We start from the raw sequence: 16,498 nt of genomic DNA, 5'->3' as shown, positions 1-16,498 counted from the left end.
GCAATGTTCATTCGTACTTTCAGTTCTTCAAAAAATCACTAAACTTAGTTCCGACAGTTTTGTCATTTGTACGGAAATGCTTGCGCGAACATGATTCTGGGAGCGTTTACCAAGATTTAAGAAGCGTATGCGCCTCTAAAGAGCGCTGCAAAAAGAGGCAGCCACGCTGAATGTCCACAACAGTAACGGGACTGGCCGTCTTGGCGCCCGCATCGCTATTAACCGGGAGCGATTTAATTTGTAATTTTTTTCGCAAGAAGACGGAACGGTCTTCGCGAAGAAGTATATCCACTGGGCCATGCTCGAAGCGCCGACCCGAGCACTGCGCACCACGCGAGTGCGCGTGTACACGGTCGCGCTCCGCGAGCGCCCCCTTCTCACAAGAGGCAGTCGCGCTTTAAAGCCGGCGCTCATCATCGCTAACGGAGTTCCCCGCTCGGTCTGCGCTGCGAAACGAGTGCGCCGTCATTTATGAGCGTGCTCTTAGAAGCGCCGCGCATTATTGCCCGGGCTGGAAAGCGCGTCTCGGACAACAGTGCCGCGTGTCTCTTGGTCGCCCTTGCGCCGTCCCTAACGAGAGTTCCTCGTTTCCCTCGCCCTTTACGCTAATGACAGCAGTCGCCCGCAGAAAACTTGGTCCGCATTCCTTCTGCACGCAATAGAGAGTCCAACCGCGAGTGTTTTTGGTCCGTCTTCGGGCAACTATCTTGTTAGGAGCATTTCTTCCTAGGAGAGGACGCCGGGGATCATGGACAGTGACATGAACCAATATGGGTCCATTTATTAGGGACGAAACACCTTAGGACCTCGCTCTGTCCGGGGCTTGGCGTCTGTATACAGTGTTGCACATGCGCGAGGAGCATTGGATTAGATTGATTGGATTGAAATGGATTGTAGTGGATTTTGACTGGATTTGGATTGCATTGGGTTGGAATGAATTGGATTGGATTGGATTGGATTCGGATTGTATTGGGTTGGAATCAATTGGATTGGATTAAGCTGAATTATATCGGATTGGATTGGATTGGAATTGTATATACTGTACACACGCGTTGTCACTCATTTACATGCGCGAGTGGGCAATGCCACGGGTGATTTGCGGTAAGAACGATTCCCAGTGCTTCGCCCACTCGTCATGATTCACTTTGTGGAGATGCGTGAATTTTTTTTTCTGGTTGTTTCCTTTTCCTCTTATTTTGTGAAACCTTGGCCCGTCGCTTTCTTGAGCTCAACCTAAAGGCTAGGCCATCGGTCTTACTGGATTTTCGACTGGTTTTAATTTCCTGTTTGTTGTTGTTGTTTTCTGTCAAGCGCATTCAATTTAAGAACGTTGCTTGGCTGTATGCTACAGCCTTTCTCTCGTATAACCATTCTTTGCTAAGAACATTTGTGGTCTCGTTCGTTATAGGAGGTCTCCTCAAGTAAACAGCCAACGAGGGTAAGCATTACGGTTTTTTTTTAATAAGACGCAAGATCGACATCGTTGGTATAAAATTAACATTTATTACGCTACTACCACGGAAGTACGGTGGCTAAGGCGTTCTGCTCCTGTGGATAAAGTTGGGGGTGTTTTGCATGGAGACGAAAACCAGAAATTACTATTCTAACAAATCTGAGCTCATATTAAAAGGCACAATTTAATCCGTAGCAACGCAAAGCATAGTGTAGGAACGTAGTGAATATCTCAGGCCCAGGGGCATCACCGTTGCTTGAAACTTAAACTTCAGTTTATTTGTGTGCGGCGAAGCGCCCTTCCATGTCCTGTAATGTTACGTTACGTTCTGTAACACTGCTACTTTGTTGTGTCCTCCTATGCGGTACTACAGTGTTGCGTTGTGCACTTCCAGTTATTCTACGTAAGTTTACATGAATTAGGTTAGGTTTCGCCAGGCAAGCTTCGTTCCCATTAGGTTGTAATGCACCGATCGCATTCGCAGCCACAAATGTTCGAGCATGGACATTTCACTTGATTTCTGCTGTTGCTTCGATCATACGGAAGAGAAACACTCGGCAAGTAGCTTGATGGTAGCCTCTGGCTAACTTCCGAAACGACGGTTTCTCGTTTCGGGGGCAACTGCTGCACTTTTCTCGGCATATATTCGACTCTTACCAGTGTAAGCAGCGCCTTGTAGCCCCGGCAGGCATCATCAACGACGCCTCGGGCGGACATCGAACAGCAGCGGACGATTGCGTATGACAGGATAGCGTTCCCCACCTGTGATTGCGTGCAACGCTTAATGACAACCGCAAAAAAAAAATGCAAGAGGGTTTCTACAGCAATGCGAATCCCCTTTGGCCATAGAGTAGATTTTATTTACCCCGAATGATCGTTTATTTTGTCCCGTTTCAAATAACTTCAGTCTGCGCAATACCACCAGAAGTATTTTTCGTTTCCGCGCACCACCCGTGCATCACTACCGTGCGTAAGCATAAAGAGAGGACACAGGCCTTTACTGCCCCGAAACGAACGCCGTCTTCAACCTGCGTCTTAAGGCATTTCTAACATAGCAACCTTAATCATATTGTGCACGCGTGCAGATTATTTCCAGTAACAAGTCGCTATCAGCCTCAATTAAGACTGCAACTGTTATGCTTCAATCTGTTAATGCGGGTGCTGAGACCAAGGAGGTTGTATAAAACTTCTGGAGTGGAGGCCGCCCATAGCGGGCAACGCGGGGAGGTGAAGCCGGGCGAACCGGCCGGCGGCCATATTGCCGTGGGTAGAAAAGGCGCTGCGCCGGCAGGGACGCTGAAGTGCGGTCGCGTTTTTTTTTGGCTTTACAAGGGAGAAAACGATGGTAAGCTAGTATATCGATTACCATATTTGAGGGCAGACTGAATTTTGCCTTACGCGTAAGGTTTTGACGTAAGATATGGTTCAAGCAGCGAGTTCGCCTGTGTATATCTTACGGTGGTCAACAGAGCTGTCGATGCGGGAAAACGCGCAGCGCTATCCTAAAGGCACCCCCCCTTATTTTATTTCAATAAACGTTTATTCGGTATAGCTAAGGCTATAGACCGCCCCCTTAACATTAAAATTACCTCATGTTGCGCTCCATGGCAAGAGATTCCGCGTTATAAGGTTACTATTAGCCGTGATTTCAGGGTGGAAGTGCGGGACACGCGAAAGCGCGATTATTTGACGCTTGTTTCTTTTAGCGGCGTGGTTAGGATTAATGAATGCTTATTCATTAATGATTAATAAATAATAATGCAGTAGCGGTTCGAACGGTTTTTAAGCAGTACTGCAAGAATCATATCCATCAGGATATTGCAATCTTTATGTGTAGTGCAAATGCACGTTTTCTGGTTTAAACAACATATGCCCAGTTTTGCCCTTGCCGAAGACCAAATTAAGCACGAGCTTTTGATTGATTGATTGGTTGATTGATTGATTAATTGTGGGGTTTAACGCGCTGACGCAACGCAGGTGATGCGCGCCGTAGTGGAGGGCTCCGGATTAATTTTGACCACCTGGGGAGTCTTTAACGTGCACCGAAATCTCGTTCACACAGTAGTTTTCGCTTTTCGCCTTCACCAGAAAAGCGGCTGCCGCGGCAGGGAATCGAACCCGCGTTCTAGGGATGAGCAGCACAGTGCATTAGGCACTGAGCCAACGCGGCGGGTCTATTTCCAGCTTTTCAATCGTATTTTGCGAAATGGATTTGGCACACACTGAAGCACATTAAAGCAGGTTTTTTTATTCCGCGTGCACTTTACAGAAGGCATGGGACTCCCATTGACTTTATTTTTCAAATCCAGATGGTTACTTAATTGGATGCACGACTACATTAACCGCGCACGTTGGCACAATAGTAGCGTGCTATTGATAAGAAAACTACTCGCAGAAGGTTACTCAATCACATTCACAACCTCGTTGACCACGCAAGTTCGGACGCGAGCAGCGTGCTATTGATAAGAAAATCACGCGGATGAAGAACGCGGGAGGGCATTGCGGTGCATCAAAGACTTCTACGAAACAGCGCTAACGAGAAACGTCAGTGTATTCACGTATGGCCGGATGTAAAGGAAATGTATTAAACAAGAGTGCCTTGATTTTTGACGGTAACTGCCTTAGCAATACTCTGCATTTAAATTAGTGCGGAAAAACAATTTGCGCCCCACATAGTTACAAACATGTTATTTCGCGCAGCCAAGCGACTACAGGACCACCACAACTACGAGCGAAAACATTCGCATATCTGCGTAAACAAGCGCGTACGGTATGCTGAGTAAGCGGACGGCAGGTGCTACGGCAAATTTTCCCTTTACATCACGCACAAACGGCGGGCAAATGTGCACTCATAACGTTATAATACTAGTAATGCCCTCGAAACCCAGAACAAACAGATACCCTCAGTACTTACAGATGAAAGGTGATCCCCGATGCCTTCTTCGCGCGATTAGCGCAGCCGAACGCGACGCACGAGAAGACCATTTCTGCTTTCTACACCTTTGGAGCATCCATCCGCGAACGAGGATCGAACGAACACGAGTTCTGCTCTTTGGCAAGAGAGAACTCGGAAGAACGACACATGGGGCAGAAAAAAATGTCATTGTGTCTGCTGTTTATTTTAGTTGTTAGCGCCCAAGAATGTAAATAATTACCAGATGTGTGCGCCCCCGGCGCACGCACAGGCGACTTGCGAAGCGCGTAACTAGAAACACGGAGAGGGGAGCATAACCGAAACCACATGCGGCAAAATGAACGCGCGCAAGAAAAGCTCGGTGCGTTTGAAGGTAGCCGCATGAGAGAATCAACTTGCAAAACAAAACAAAAGAAAACAAAAAAAGAACGGAAGCAAAAATATAACGTAACCCGCCACAAAAACAAGTACATTATGCGACGAATGCAATGCGTCTGCTACCGCGGAACAAGTTTTCTACCCACGGCAAGATGGCGGCCGTCGGCGTCAGTTTTCGAGCACCATCTCCCCTCCAGAAGTTCTATACAACCTCCTTGGCTGAGACCGTCTGCAGACGAATGGCTCGAAGCGAGCCGACCGGGTAGCCTCCGAGTTGTCGTATTTACAGCCACGGGAGCTGCCCACGATCGCGCACTTCTCCGCAAGGAAACGTCCGGGTCTGCGTGCGCTGCTCAGCGTTCACTTACGCCTTTAAGGGGCTCGTTCCCCAGCGAAAGTGTAAAGTCTTTGCTTCACCGTTGAAGAAGCAGCGGAGCACGTATTCCTCGGTGTAGAGTTACTTTAAAACGAAATGTCAATGCATCTTATACTTTAAGCACTGTGGACTATACAGGAGTCTTGCTCAAACAAACGCCATTAATCTTTCCTCGCCGGCAAAGCATATTTGTTGATTTTACGAGCGCCACAAAGCTAACAGCAGACAACTAACAACAAGAATAAAATTGCACGCACGATTCGCCTCCGATGATTACCTTTAAATGGGATGCGCTCTTTGGGTTGCAAGAATTTCTCGCTGCTATCTCACAGCGAAGCTGAGACGAGGATAAATGAGTCCTTCTTCTACTGTGCTTCTTCCGCTAACGGCAGTTGCTGCATCAGGAACGCTTTTGCGATAGGAGTTGCGGAAGCCACACAGGCTGCTGATACCGCAGTTGAGTACATAAAGGACGCTTAGCATAAAAACCAACGCCAGGATTCCGGCGATCGTTCCGCGACATTCATTTATGTCATTTCATTTTGGTTTACTTCGATACGAGGGTTTGTACGGGAGTAGAAATTTTTATCGGGTGGGGCGGGGGGCTAGCAGCACAGCTAGTACCAGGCCACTGCTATAAAAATATTTCCACAACATTGCAAGCCCTGAAAGTTCGGTGACATAACACAGAAAACATGTCAGCAACAACAATAAAAACTAAACAATTTCCGCTTAAGGAGTTTACTATAGAATACATACAGGACTCGTAGAAGACATATTATGGAAAACATCTCCCGAGCGAAAAATGTTACGCACGCGTAGCCGAGTAATAAGTAATGATTGATCAGTAGTTAGACAAATGAAGCAAGATAATTCCAGTGTGTATACTGCCTGTGTGAACCGGAAAATTTGTTACTGTTTAGGGCGAAGTGGTATGATATTATATATTTTAGTTGCGATATACTGCAGAGTTTGTTTACGAAAGTTATGCCCCATGGGAATGCTGAAATTTTAATATAGTTGTGTGCTTCGCCTTTGAGATAGTTCTCGCCAACCCCCCCCCCCCCCCCCCTGCTTCCTCCCCCCCTTCCAAGGAAAAATCAAGCACCCCTCCGTCAAACGACAACGATGAGTGAACGCGAAGCTTTCTCGTGACGGATGCTTCTGTTGTCTGGGTATTCCAAACCGCTTCGACCATAACTAAATGTAGCACTCGGATAGATGCCGTCTTCATAACGCCAGGCACCCAGGTTCGGTTCCCGCCGCAGGAAGCGCTTTTTTTTCTTTCACTTTGGCGTTTTCGCGTTACAGAAACCATCAGTGAGAACACTCAAGCTTCGCGTTGAAAAATCCAATGGTCTAGACAACATTTACGAAGCCAGGGTTTCGGTGCCATTGGAGCTAATCCAGATCACAAGAAATTGTTGAGCACGTACGTTGGCGTAATTCCCAGTACACGCTTGAGAGGTACGTATTTCCACGGCCGCCACCGTTTACCGGGGTAAACGGCGGGGGCCGTGGAAATTTGTCCCGATTTTCACAGAATGTGACCAATTTTTGTTTTGTTTTGTTTTCTTGGAACTATCGGCCGGTGTGACGGTTTGTTGTGCCTGTCAGAGGGGCTATCTATACTAGGGAACAAGTCAGAAAGGGCAATGGCTCATGAACGCTATCACTACGCCTAAGCGACGGACCCGGATGTCAACGGGCGCGCGCCCAATGAAGCCCAAAAAATCACGGAGACGGCTCGTGTCATGTTCACAATATTCCCAGTAACGCACTACTTGCGCCGCGCGGAGTAACATCCGGTTGCGGTGATGAGGCACAGAGGCAACTCCCGTTGCCGTTCTAAAGTTTCACCCGAGTATAAGTGTGCCCGCTTCTCCCTCCGATGCTTCCCTTCTTTTCTCTTCCTCCCTCATACAAACCTTCCTCCAGTGCAGGGCAGCGCAGAGGGTTTGGCAGCAGGTTCGCCTGCCCAGATTTCCTCCACCTTCCCCTTTTTTTAGAGATGGTCTGTCTGTCTGTCTGTCTGTCTGTCTGTCTGTCTGTCTGTCTGTCTGTCTGTCTGTCTGTCTGTCTGTCTGTCTGTCTGTCTGTCTGTCTGTCTGTCTGTCAATTCAGCCATCCGTCAAAAAGTTAAAAGAATTCTTGAATGATAAGTTCATATAGCCAAAAGCTTAACGGACCACTGAACCTGGAAACATACTTCATACTTGTGGACATTGTTGAGCAAAAAGAAAACATTAGACATATTTGAGGCAAAACAGCAATGCAGAACTGCTACTCGCAGTATTTTTTCCATTAGAAATAAATGCGCGCTTGAAATCTGCTATTGCAAATAAAAAAAATACGCGAATAAAACAATATTTAGACCCAAAAATACACAAAGAGCTCACGAGAGCCTGGATACTAAGGCCGTGTTCCACGTTCAATAGTAACAAGAGGTTCCAGTAGATGACGCAAGGTGAGCAATGGAACGCGGGAAAATTGAATTGACTTTAGCAAGCATCCTCCGTGTTTACCGTGGGAAGATCAAAAAGGAGGGGAGGTGGGCATGTGAGGTGGGTGGGGAAGCGGGGAGAGGAATTTGCGTGGCAGAGGCGGCGCAAGTGAGCAGATACGCGGCCATTTTCTTCTAACGCGCTCGGCGCAACGCGTCGCAGGAAACGGGAGCTCAGGCCTTGCGCCACGGCGGCGGCGGCGGCGGTGCCACGTTTCAGAGACGCCGGCTTTTTCGCTCAATCGGTTACTTATTGCTTCCGCAGTAATGTCTACACACAGTTTAGCTATATGGACTCTGCCTGAGGTGCAAGATTGACAACGAAAGCTGGTATCATGTGCAGGTGCAGTCAGAAATAATTGGAACACTGGATCTGTGGCCGAACCGCACAGGAGCACCGTATAGATGCACCGGCGGTAACCGACAGTAGCAGAACATGCATGTGCGCCTGCCGATGGTGCTAACCCGTATATACCTCTGAAACCACTTCTTTTAACGTGGACAAGAACATTCTTCGCAACATACTGGTCTCAGCGATGGCGCTGATGGCAGAGACACAACTGGCAACGTACCTGAGCACGCTAGCTGCTGGAGAAGGGGCGCAATCACGGGGATCTGAAGTGACAATTTTTCTTTCCTAATATTTTTATGTGTATGTACGATCAGCGCCATCGCCGAGACCAATACGCTGTGAACACGTTTTTTGGCGTCGTTAAAAGGAGTGGGTTGACCGGTACAGACGGGTTGTCACCGTCGGCAGGCGCACATGCATGTACTGCTCCTTTCGTTTCCGCCGGTGCAGCTATAGGGCGTTCCTGTGTGGTTTGGTCACAGCCCCTTGTTCCAAGTACTTATGTCAGCGCCTGTACTACATGTCTACAAATGGGCAGAGGTCTAACGAGCGTTCATCCCGTATATTCAGCCTTCCGCATAGACGCCTCCCTCCGTGGCTGTCACGTCAGCTCTGACGACAGTGTCGGGAATGGCCGACCTCACCCGCATGCCCGTAAATCACGCAGTGGAGGAACGATATGTGGAAAAAGAAAAGGCGGGAGCGAGCAGAAGGGAGAAATTTTTGGCTCACCTTGCGTCAGTGCCGCGATAGTATGCCCCCCCGAGAATGTCCCGTCGTACAAACATGCACCACAGCCATGACCGCTATCACACAGGAAGCGAGGGACGCCCCTCGGTGGACAGCAGTCACGTTTATTGAAAACGTGACTCCGCTTCCATAAGCACAAAGGTACATATGGACAAGCCGGTACAAAGGCGAAAGGCAGATACGGCGCGTGGGAGGAAAAATGTGCTTGGTTTGAAACAAAAACAAAACAGCCGGTTAGTTGGAAAGGTGGCGCAATGTATATCGCTTAATGGAAGGAACATCACGACTACCGTTTAGTAGCTATGGCCATTTTATGAACGGCGAGGGTGCACCTTTTGAAGTTAACTTGGTCAATAGCAATGCGAAACATGAACAATGTTTACACAACCCCAAAACCTCATGGCTGTCATTCAAGTCTAACACTCAGTATTCAAGACAATAATACCTCGGAAAAACTGAACACTCACTCACTACAAAATATATTTCTCCTCAAGCACTCACTCGCGCTGACGTTCACCACTGGCCCTCACCACTGGTACTTACTCGCGCTCATGCCCACTGCTCATCTTCCCTACACACACTTTCCCGCACTCACTGCAACACTCGCCCTCACCCGCACAGACGGAAAGTGCAAAATTTTGGGGCTTAAGTAGCCCAAGAAAAGCAACCGTCTCGAAAAGCGCTCGTGCAAGACCGCTCGCGTTTTCGAAGCGGTGCTGCTAAGAAAGAAGTACCGTGCAAACGAAGGCTCGCGGAGAGACCGTGTGTCTGGACATCAGTGACGAAGCGCCTGCGACCCGCTCACGAAGTATTTCACCTGGCGCAATGACGTTGCACTAAAAGCCCAACTTCCTTGTGTCCGGGTGTCACCGGCGTTATCGCTAGAAGTTTACGAAGGATACATGTTTCATATATTTGTATATGTAGAAGTTTCAGGGAGAGTTTGTGACAGTCATTTTCGACTGTACTAACCGTTTTCAAAATCGGTTTTTGGGTATGCAGATGGCTCTACTGCCGCTACAAAAACGTCGAAGTGCTGACAATGTTTTTTGCCGATATATGCAAGTGTAATGCACAAATCCAGTCACAGAACTTGAAGCAAAACAAGGTGCACAAAGTGCCGCAAGAAAAATATTATTTCCCCAACATGATTAATTTCCCATGAGTGGATTATATATATATATATATATATATATATATATATATATATATATATATATATATATATATATATATATATATATATATATATATATATATATATATATATATATATATATTGTAGCGTGTGGATAAAACTAGGGAGCACTTTTAATTACTGAGAATACGGAGGATCAAAGTGGCGACACAGCTGGAGCAAAAAGCGCCGGCAAGACGCCTTCATTTTTCTCTTCGTCAAGTCTATTCTCGCGCTAACGCTAGCGGGATTGGCCGCGTCGCCACTGCAATAATAGACACCGTTACACTACCCCCCTCTTCAGCCAAGAAAACGCAGCCAAATATATATATTACACTGCATTCGAAGGAAAATGACGGTTTAAATAGTACGCTTACCGGTAATCTTGGTTCCATGCTGATCCATCCTTCGAGGCAGCTGGCGGCACACAACTTCCGCAGAGACCTCCTTATCACCATCATCATTAGTCAACGCTCAAGTCCCAAAACATGTCCTCCAAGTTGCTCCTCACCTGCAGTCCCCTCTATCACCACTGTAACTGACACAAAAACAGACCTTACGTGCACTGCAGCCCCCGACGCGGAAAGGTTTTTGTTGTGGCCCCCAACATCTGGTTCGGAAATGGTAAACCTAAGCAGTAGTCACCTTTTGAAGGCTCCAAGCACTCTGGATGTTCTTTTCACCGCAGCTCAGAGGACAGCGAATACCGACGGAAACTGCGCAGCGCTACCAACAAATGTCGGTCGCCGTTTAGTCCACAAGGAACGGCCTGAACCCCGTCTCCGTCACGACTTCACATATCCGCGCAACTCGCACACACATCGAGGAAGGTATAGCCAACAATTTAAGCGACGTTTTCTGCTGGCAACTACGTAAAACGACCCGATATCGAAGTACGGGAACAAGGCTACTCCAAGCGTCCCAGAAGCGTTAAGCTGGAGCATCGTCTGCGAGCAAGGCAACTGGCTGTCTAGACAGGTCTACGTGACGAGGCGTTTTTGCGGTGTGCAGCGCACTAGCACCGGCGTCGGGCAGAAAGCGCAACTTCACCGCACCATGGTATCGCCAGCGTTGTCGCAGGCAGCTCGCTAGCCCTTGCATCTTAAAATCACTGCAATTCATTGCAATCGCCGTGCACAGCAACCATCTTCTCGTCGGGACGCAGAACAAACGGGTGGCTCTTACCGAATGCAGTAATGGAGAACGACCGAACAAAAAAAAAAGAAAAACGGCATCGCTGCGTGCCCATGAAAGCCGTCCTGCACGATGGCTACCGATGAGAAGTAGCACTAAACAGCTTCTGTGGCTGACGAATAATCGCAATTGAATGGTGTTAATAAGAGAGAGAGCAAGCTTTATTCGGCAGCTCAAGTTTGACCAGCAGAGTTATGACGTTTAGTGATTAACTCGCAGCGGTAGCTCAGTCGCTAAAGCGTTCCGCTGCTGATGCTCCTATTATGGTTTTTGTTACACATAATCATAAATAGACTCAAATTTTCTTAAGATTTTTTTTCTAGAAATATGTATTAAGGGTGGTTCATCAATCTCGTTATAATGATTTCTTTTTCATCATTATCTAAGAGACATTTTTCCGAAGGGTGTGTCTGTGTTTTTATAGTGGTTATTTCACGCATAATTAATATTGTGCGTATTTTTTTAAACGATTTCTCTAGTAATGATTTTTAAAGGACCGTTCCTCGATCATCCTTATTTACTTTTCTCCCAGATTTGCACTAAACATCCTTTTTTTAAATATTGTACTTAGCAACATTCTTTTTTACAAATTTAAGCCTGAGGGATACCAATGTGCCGTGATCAGTGTTAGCCGGTACAACTTACGAGTGGTGAGTGGCGCTCACACTTGTGCGTGGTGAGCGGGACTCACCTCAAGTGGCACTCACACTCGCAAGTGGTGAATGGAGATCACCGCTAGTGGCGCTCGCACTCACTCTCCAGTCCAAAACGATGGTGGAGCTCACTCATTACTCCTTGAGAGTGGTGAGTGGGTGTTGTGTGAGTGCACTCGTGAGGGGGCCTGAGGACCTACGCTCAAGAGGGAAAGAAATAACTTTTATGACGCAAAGAAGACCACTTCGCAACGAGCTTGGCTCGCTACATCGTATGGAAATTATGAAAGGTGAAGATGAGGAAGACGCGTAAACACACAAAACGAAAGCGCTAACGTCCACACGAACAAAAATGGCTGCGTATCTGCTCCTTTCGTTGCAAATGTCAACGAAAGACGATAGTCGACTGGCGCCCCTGGTAAATGCCTCATTTCTCTTTCCCGCTCACCTCTCATGCTTGTCCTCTCCCGTCTCGTTCCTCCCAAGATAACACGCTAGGGGTTTGCTCAAGTCAATTTAAATTTACCGCGTTCCACTGCTCTAGGTCGGCTGCCTCGATGCTAGCGCTGCCGTGCGGTGGAAACGCGCGTGAATCGAGGCACCCTACGCCAACGTTTACAGAACCACGTTGCCCGACTCCAGGAGCGTTCCAAGAGGAACGTGGCACCTATCTAGTAAAACCTTTCGTTACTAGGATGGCTTGTTGGGCTAGTTGATGTTGCATCGTAAATGGGTTAACAGCGCACAAAGGCGACGACACACAAGGAAGAGATGACAGGACAAGCGACAGGACAGGAACAGCGCTTGTCCTGTCATCTCTTCCTTGCGTGTCGTCATCTTTGCGCGCTGTTAACCTATTTCGTTACTGTTGTCGTCTGATTTCTTAAAATGCCGCCAGGAGCTATAGTAGCGCGGGTAACAGCAGGCGACGGAGGGAATTTTTTTTGCAGTGTGTATTTCATTTGCTATCGCAAAAACCAAGCATCCATGACTTTTTTAATAAAGGAACAGCGAAAATATCACTGGTGTATTGATTTTCTGGCTTATATTTCGGTAATAGCTTGTTCTGGTTCAGCCATGTTGACAAGTATGAACATTGCCACCGGAATTAGACGTTTAGATTTGGCTGTGGGTAGCTTATGCAGCTTATGTTTTACTTTGCTCGGGTGGATGATACTAGTCACAGACAGACAGACAGACAGACAGACAGACAGACCAAAATTTCTGCGTTTAAGTATCCCAAGAACGACTATCATCTTTAAAACACAAACAGGAGTAGGAATGCTTGCACACACACACATTCGCACACACTCGGGAGTATGTTTGAATATTGCTTTCACGGGATTTGGTCCACACCGCATTCACGAAGACAGGACACAAAGGCCGATGTAGCCCGAGCTGCAGCGGCAGTCGAGTGCGTGGTCCGATGACATCGCTGAGGTTCAGGCGTGCATCAGCCCGCCTCGCGAAGTTGTCTTCAGTACTCTTTCAACCAGTCGGCTTCCGCAGCATAGCGATGCGATCAAACATCATTGATTCGCCGTGGCATTGATATATGCTGAACAGTTTTACTCGGCTAAAAACTGGAGCGCTCTACAGCGTGCATATTCTACATTGCCAATAGTCTGTAGCCCATGTTTCTTCTTTATTACGCAACCTACGTGCGTGACTTTATAGAAGAAAAAAAATTACACCATCTTCCCGTGGGGTACCATTAGGAGGATGCGAAGCATCATGGGGGTTCCGTGTAGGTTCCATCGTGTTGCCGTTATGTTGTTTCATCTATCGGAGCACGAATGGGAACATAGTGTGAACCCCCATGTAGAGGCAGAAAAATGTAGAGAAATGTAGAGAAATGTAGAAACAACGAAGAGACCTACACCCGCGTTACCTGATCGAACACCTCCTGGTTCTCGCCTTTCTTTATTGCGTGCTCACTCTCCTACCCCGCTGCCCGCCCTCTTCGTCCTCTTCTCTGGTTGAGCTGCAAAGCGCGTGGCGCTTCCCGCCACAGCTTTCCCACGGGAAATTCAATATCCTCCTCTAAAGTTTTCAGTTCGTCGTTTCTGTTGACGTTCAGCTTAGCGTGCCTTCGTTGTATCAGTAGCTTCTTGACGTAGTTTGAATGAGTGAAGGACATAAGGCGCGTTCGTAGCACATGCTCCCGTCTCAGTTTGTAGCGCAGTGGGAAGAGCGCCACGTTCCTCTCGTTGCGGCCAGAGAGTCGTGGGATCGAAACCGGGCGCCGCCTATCTATTTCTTTTTATAGTGGACTGCGCTGACGTCAGGCCAAACCCTGACGGGGCTGAAGAGATGCGCATGCGCAGTAGATTGCGGACGGTGGACAACAACGACAACAAGGGAGGGAGGGACACAGCCCCGAGCATGAGATGCTTCGCCTCTAAAACTTATTTTCTGAGAGGAACACGTCAGTTCCCTCTCAGCTTTTCGGCAGTATAGAAATGTCTGATCCTAAGATTGCGCATCGGAAATACGCATCTTGGCAACACCAGGAAGCGAGAATGTTCAAACGTGCGCGTTCGTGTATCTCGCGGCATGGTTCTCTCCTTTAGCCCCGGATAAATGTTACGATGGTCCTTAAGCACTGCTTACGCATCCTTGTAGCTAACTTCAGAGAATACCGAATGATGGCCCTACTAACGTAATACCGGCACATACCCTGTTCTCAGCCCCCGGCAAAAGGTAGATAAAATTGGGCGAATTGGGTTTGGACGGCAACATAACCCTGGGCTTCCGGATTGCCAGACGAGCACACATTTCCAACTCCACTGCAGCTAGATCGTTCCAGCTGACTAAAAGTGGATTGAGTGAAGGCGCCGTGACCTTCGACTTTTAAACGGGTGTTAGAGACATCTACTGCAGACGGAAAGTTCAAAGACTTAAATTTCTTTATAATATATATCATGGTAAGACTGGAATAAATAAAGAGCGGTATTTAAAGACGCCTAGTTACATGTCCGAACGGAAAGATCACTTATATAAAATTAGAGAATATACCTGTCGATTGAATGTCCTTAAATACTCTTTCTTTCCAAACTCTATTAGTGACTGGAATGCGCTAAAAATACCAATATTCTCTGATTCTAATTTCCTAACAGCCATTGAAGCAGCATTTTGAGTTGCTGAAATAACCCATATATTAACGTTGGCTTTGTATTTGTCTTGAGTGTTGATTTTTTATATGTATAATTACTGCTTTCGTTGTATAATCCTGTGTTTTGTACTTTTGTTATAATGCTGTACTGCAAGTGTTTAGATTTCTCATGTATAATGTAATGCACGATTTATTTCACATATAATTTTGCTGTTTGTATTCTATTTTCTACTGTAACCCCCCTACAACAATGCCCAATGGGCGATGTAGGTACTTGTAATAAATAAATAAATAAATAAACATGAATCATTTGTGCATGCTAATTACAGAATGATCAATCAGACCAGTTGCAAAGCAGGTTTACACTAAATGACCTTTTGGTGGGCGATGCGAGCGCGGGTGTGCCCGGCTGACGTTAGACTTAACGACAAACTTTGAGCTGCATCATTTTCAGCTGCGAATCATTAAAAAAGCTAACAAGAATATAAAAAATCGGGCAACACTGGAGGAGGGGGGGGGGGGGGGCATATGTAAGAAATGGTGGCTCCCGTTCAAGGTTTGTATAATTTGGTCTCAATTCTTAACTCGTATTCCTCCGGTATACGGAGCGGCTAAGAGTCTATATAGCTGTACTCAGTTTTAGTATACGTGTAAAAACTTAATCTAAGACTTGCGAATGCAAACAATCTGCCTAAATGCTCGCAAATGTTAATGCGCAAATGTCTATTCCCTCTTGCTCGTCGGAGGCGAAGCCATCATCCGCCGCATCAATTCTTTTACTGCGTTCCACGCCCCATGCATCACTGCATATGTACCCACTTTCCTCCGGCATGACGCCACGAAAAAGTAAAAGCAAAGGAGGGGGAATACAGAGCACTCGAGTATGCACCGGCGTGCGTGCGGGCCGCTACTTAGTCCATGCTAATGAGCCGCTCACATCGCTCATAAAAGCCGCGATCGTTTAATGGGCCCGACCATCTCGTGTTACTCCGACAGCCACCCGCTTGCACGGCGCACTGCCTTTCCCTCCCGGCTCTTTCCTCTCACCGGAGCAATTTCTGTTCCATAAAAGGAGGCGCCTCCGGCACCGGGGGCCTCGGCACCTTTCGCTGAGAAACCCGGTGATGTATGGTCGCCGCGCGCTGGCGTGCACTCGCCGCATCAGGTACGAGCACGCGCGATTCAAATTTGTCTCAATCGCCCGGCTCTAATGGCCGCGCGACGGGGCGTGTCACGGCAGGACACGTCCATGCGAAAGATGACAGCGCTGCTGAAACCGCACGGGGTCCAAAGGTGCGAAGCTTGCATAAGAGGAGGCGGGTTTCTTAGTCTCTCTCGTGACGTCATTCCCATGTCCGCGTGACGGTTTGATTCGAGACGGACTCAGTACCACCCGCAGAACGCTTAGACGTAGGGGTTTGAGGGCTTCAAATTCCGCACCTTCGATGTTGAGGCAGATTTTCGCGCTAGAGGGGAAGCTGACCCCCTCTGACTGGCTGACTGGCTACTTTCTCGGGCTTGTGTAAACAACAGTGCAGGAACTCCGCAAATATCACTGGCGAAGACATCTTGCCGCTGTTACCTTGGGATGTGCTGGAAGTTATGAAACTTCGAAAGTAAAGGGTAGTTTTTC

At 47.6% G+C, this 16,498-nt stretch overlaps 2 protein-coding genes across 6 annotated transcripts in view; one reads left to right on the top strand and one right to left on the bottom strand.

Moving 5' to 3' along the window:
- Positions 1-16,498, top strand: part of LOC144178394 (uncharacterized) — a 206,000-nt gene that overhangs the window by 84,236 nt on the left and 105,266 nt on the right. The window contains exon 2 of one of the 4 annotated variants that reach the window (XM_077706207.1): positions 1,409-1,438. The exons of the other annotated variants lie outside the window; for them this stretch is intronic. The gene's annotated coding sequence lies outside the window, so the exon portion shown is untranslated. The remainder of the gene's footprint in view (positions 1-1,408; positions 1,439-16,498) is intronic. 4 annotated transcript variants of the gene reach the window in all.
- LOC144178393 (beta-mannosidase-like) overlaps positions 1-16,498 on the bottom strand; it is a 275,102-nt gene that overhangs the window by 209,623 nt on the left and 48,981 nt on the right. The window contains exon 1 of one of the 2 annotated variants that reach the window (XM_077706205.1): positions 10,281-10,699. The exons of the other annotated variant lie outside the window; for it this stretch is intronic. The gene's annotated coding sequence lies outside the window, so the exon portion shown is untranslated. Of the gene's footprint in view, positions 1-10,280; positions 10,700-16,498 lie in introns of those variants that run through there. 2 annotated transcript variants of the gene reach the window in all.

This window comes from Haemaphysalis longicornis, unplaced genomic scaffold, assembly GCF_048455015.1.
Source record: "Haemaphysalis longicornis isolate Haplotype H1 unplaced genomic scaffold, Haemaphysalis longicornis Haplotype H1 scaffold_4, whole genome shotgun sequence".
In the NCBI taxonomy this organism is placed as follows: Eukaryota; Metazoa; Arthropoda; class Arachnida; order Ixodida; family Ixodidae; genus Haemaphysalis; species Haemaphysalis longicornis.
Note: the sequence above shows the minus strand (reverse complement) of the source record. Positions and strands in the feature narration are given on the sequence as shown.